At 38.2% G+C, this 4,638-nt stretch overlaps 1 pseudogene; it reads left to right on the forward strand.

Moving 5' to 3' along the window:
* The first annotated feature begins 1,024 nt into the window (after positions 1 to 1,024).
* Positions 1,025 to 2,043, forward strand: LOC102499571 (mortality factor 4-like protein 1 pseudogene; annotated as a pseudogene).
* Positions 2,044 to 4,638: the final 2,595 nt, after the last annotated feature.

Genomic DNA, 4,638 nt, shown 5'->3' on the forward strand with positions numbered 1-4,638 from the left:
TAGGACCAGCAAATGGAGTAGTGGTTATATCACTGGACTCCCACATGGCTGACCGCAGTTTGAGTCCTGGACCTGATGGCTTCAAACTCACGCAGGTCATGTGTGCGTGGATGCCTAAAATCCCAAGAGGAGAATGGAAGAGAAGGGAATGCAGCATGGTCAACACCATGGAGAGTGATTTCTTGCTTTCTGTCTTTCCGTCTCTCTCTCTCTCTCTCTCTCTCTGTCTCTCTAGCATGTGCACACGCCCTTTAGTAAAAACCTCTCTTAAAAAAAACACTGCTGGGACCAGCAGTTAGCGTAATGGCTATGTTGCTGGACTCCCTCGTAGTCGACCGCAGTTCGAGTCCCAGGCCTGGTGGCTTAAACTTACACCGGGCACATGTGTGTGCGTGCCCAAGATCCCAAGAGGAGAATGGAGGAGAAGAGATTGTGGCGTGGCCATCCCCCCCTGGGGGGTGATTTCTCACTTTCTGTCTCTCTGTCTCTCTCTGTCTGGCGAGCGCATGTGCCCTATACCAAGAAAAAAAAAAAAAAAAAAAAAAAAACCCCCAAAAAAAAACCCCTCCTCTTAAAAAACCTCTCAAAAAAAACCACTGCTATGCTTAAACAACTATCTACATTTGTTGAAATTCATGAATATCCAAACCAAAAGAGTGAACTTAATTTATTGTATGTAAATGTTTTAAACTATATAAAATTAATCAGTTCATAGTGGACAGATGATGTGGAAGAAAGAGGAAATGAAGATCCAAAGGCAAATCACAGTCAGACCCTTACGCAACTTGTGTGCCCTGCGGTGGATTCTGAAATGTATCCTGTACTAAATAGTCTATGGCTCAAAGGATTTTTACAAATGGCCCAATTACTTTTAGAAAGAATCAGTCTGGTATTAGCTTAGGGCATCAATGCAAAGGAGGTGAGACTAGAAGCAGGAACACTTAACTATGAAGTTGTTACCTGAATGGATATTTGGGAGATAAAACTAATAGATCTAAGTAATTAATAAAATGTAAGAACTAAAATGGAAAGAGGTGTCTACGAAGAATATACTCTTTGTTGGGTGGAGCAGAGAGTAGGGGGCGGTAGTCGGGAGTGCTGGGAGGAGGAGGAGGCAGTAAGTCACTTACAAATGACGACGCAGGGTCTGAAGCCTAAATTTCGGGAGGGTGAGAGAGTGTTGTGCTTTCATGGACCTCTTCTTTATGGAGCAAAGTGTGTAAAAGTTGCCATAAAGGACAAGCAAGTGAGATATTATATATGTTACAGTGATTGAAGTAAAAATTGTGATGAATGGATTCCAGAAAGCAGAGTACTCAAATATGTAAACACCCGTCTGCGGGAAACAGCGAGCACTTCAAAAAGTCAATCAGGAGCAGTATGAAGAGGGAAAGATGAGAGGGGCTGTTCCAGGAAAGAAGACATCTGGTGTGCCACAGAAAAATGTTGACGTGCAAACAAAAAAGAATAAACAGAAAACACCTGGGAATGGAGATGGTGGCAGTACCAGTGAGACATCTCAGCCTCTTCAGGAGAAAACGGCCCAGGTCAATCCTACTGTTGAAAATGAGGAAACACTTATGAACAGAGTTGAAGTTAAAGATTCCTGAAGAGCTAAAATCATGATTTGCTGATGACTGGGACTTAATTACCAATCAAAAAAAGCTCTTTTATCTTTCTGCTAAGAAGAATGTGAATTCCATTCTGAAGGATTATGCAAATTATAAGAAATCTCCAGGAAATATCAATAATAAGGAGTATGCTGTTGACAAAGCTGTAGCAGGGATAAAAGAAAACTTCACCATCATGTTGAGCACTCGCCTACTCTACAAGTAGGGGAGATCATGCAGATCACCCTGATGCACCATGTCCCAGGTGTACGGAGAGCCTCATCTGCTGAGATTATTGGTATGGATTGGTGTGAGGTTGACCTATACACATCTTGATGAGAAGGGCCTTGCATTATTACTGAATTATCTTTGTGAGTTCCTAAATTACCTGGTAGATAATTCTGCACCTTTGTTTAAGCGGCAGCAATTATGAAGTGACCCTCCCACCCCCAGTACCATCAGAAAGCTGAGTGAGAAGTGCACTCACTCACCTGTGTTTGGATGTCTGTAAACACATTTTTGTTCTTAGTCCTTCTATTGTACAAATAATGGACTTTGAAGATGTTAGTATACAACAGAATTGATGTTTGTTTTCTGTTTGATTTTAAATAGAGAAAATAAAAGGAGTTTGGCTCCTTTTTTTCCCCCATTTCTTTCTTTGCATTTCAAAGTTGCTACCAGTGTATTCAATGGTGGTCAGCAGAGACATGCTGGCGAGTGTTTAATTGCCTAGTTGACAAAGCAGCTTTTGAATGCCGGTGGTTCTATTCCTTTGACGCTACATGCTTTCATAATATGTGCTAATGCTATACGACAAAATGCTCTGATTCCTAATGCCAAAGGTTCTATTCAGTGTACACCACTGAACACACTCATTCATTTGTGCTCCTTTTATATTTCTTTTCTTTTCTTTTTAAAATGGTGTTTAAAGAACCCACCCTTTGCAAGTCTTCTGTTGTTCCTTAGGCATTATCTTTGCTCAAATTGTTGAAGAAGGGTGGCTTGTTTCATGGTTTTGTATTTGTGTCTAATGCATGTTTTAACATGATAGACACAATGCATTATGTAGCTACAGTTTTCTCAAGTCCATCTTTAAGGAATTGTTTTTCAGATCTTCAATAGAGTTTTTCATTAAATTTCAAAAGAAAGAAGGAAAGAAGAAGAAGAAGAATATACTTCCACCTTGAACAACCAATGATAACAAGAGTGGAGATTTAAAATACATAAATGGTGCAGGTTTCATGCCTAAAATAATAAATTCTATTTTGAAGTATACAATAAGCTGTGAGTACAGAACATCTGAAAGTAAACATCAGTCATTTAAAGTGATCATGACCATGTTTAGAGACTTTCCTTTGCAAAAAGCAAAAGACACATACTATACAGCACATCAACAGTCTAACCTAGGAATAATGAAAGACTGAATTATTAGGTATATATTGGATTAGAACTAAATATTTCAGAATATACGGGAATCTTTAGGCTGCCTTTGCAGTTTATAATTGACCCTAGAATCATTCTACAAGAATTTAAGTAGCTCTTAGAGGTTAGTCAAACCTAGACTGTCCTGAGGTCTTAAAAAAATAGTATGTATAGACTAGTGTTTGATGATATAATTTCAAACATAACTTCATATCATTTCTCTTATGATATGAAGCCTAGATATCCTTAGCAGAGTTTAGCATTGTACAGGATCTCTGCCCACTTTACAGTTGCACAAGGTGTACATAAGTAGGACTTGCCTGTTCCCTTTTATGTAGGGGCATGACCTAAGCATTTAGAAAAATAAATATACTCTAGTCCTGAAAGCCTTGTCCTGTTTCTCACTTTCAAAAGCTTTTAAGATCATAAGTGCATACCAGTCGAACTGCTTGATCTAGGTTCACATCCCTAAGAAGCCCTCATTCACCAGGCTGCTATTCAGTGACCACCAGGATGAGCACATGACATTCAGGATGCTGCCCTCCCACCTCACTTCTCCACACCTGTCATCTGCATAGCATCATTATTGTGTCTAGTGCCCCCTGCAGGACATGTTGAGCTTTATAAGGCAATAATAGATACAAATTTATAGGTGCTGAAAAATTATCTAAGGAAAAATAGGTATTTTTTGTCAGTCTTTTAAAAACATCTAAAAGGTATAATCATAACTAGAAAATGTTCTAACCTGTCTAATATATCTTTATTGCAAATTATTCAAATACACATCTATATCTCTATCTCCTACAGGATAGTAAATATTATCTTTCAAGGTTCTGTTAATACTCCAAAAGACCTCTAAGCATCTTTCTTTTTCCTTAAATTTCTGTTAAAATAATCCTCTTAAAACTGAAGATATTGGAGACCAGCAGGTGGCATAATGGTTACGTTGCTGGATTCCACTATGTCTGACTGCAGTTCGAGTCCCAGGCCTGACAGCTTGAACCTCGTGCTAGGCGTGTGTGCATGTGCATGCCCAAAATCCTGAGAAGAGATTGGAGGAGGAGGGATTGTGGCATGGCTATACCTCTGCAGGGGCTGGGGGGTGATTTCTCACTTTCTGTCTCTCTGTTTCTCTCCAGTGAGCGCAAACATTCTATAGCAAAAATCTTTTTTAAGCAAACAAAAACTAAAGTGATTGTTCTATTACTAGAAAAAAATATAAGTTTAAAATTTTTGACATTTTTTTAAATAGAAAGAGAGTATTGGAATTAAAAACAGAGAATTTTTCTTCAAAATGGATAATGCCCAAAATATTTCTCAAACTTTCCAAACAAAATACCTCTTAAAAAGCGAATACTGCCAAAATGATCAATACATATACATAGAGTTTGTCAAAATCTCAGATTTTATCTTAAAATATCATGCAAATTTTGTTTTACTTCTTAATATGATTTTATTAGTTTCAGTGTAAAGTTTATGCCATTTTGCTTACTTTTGAGTAAAATCAACACCCTAAGGAAGATATACTATACTTATGCAATGGATCCATCCCTCTGCTCTCTAACCTCAGATGTTTTTCAGCTTGAAATGAACTGGTTATGAAAAT

This window comes from Tupaia chinensis, unplaced genomic scaffold (genome assembly GCF_000334495.1).
Source record: "Tupaia chinensis unplaced genomic scaffold, TupChi_1.0 Scaffold000225_1, whole genome shotgun sequence".
In the NCBI taxonomy this organism is placed as follows: Eukaryota; Metazoa; Chordata; class Mammalia; order Scandentia; family Tupaiidae; genus Tupaia; species Tupaia belangeri.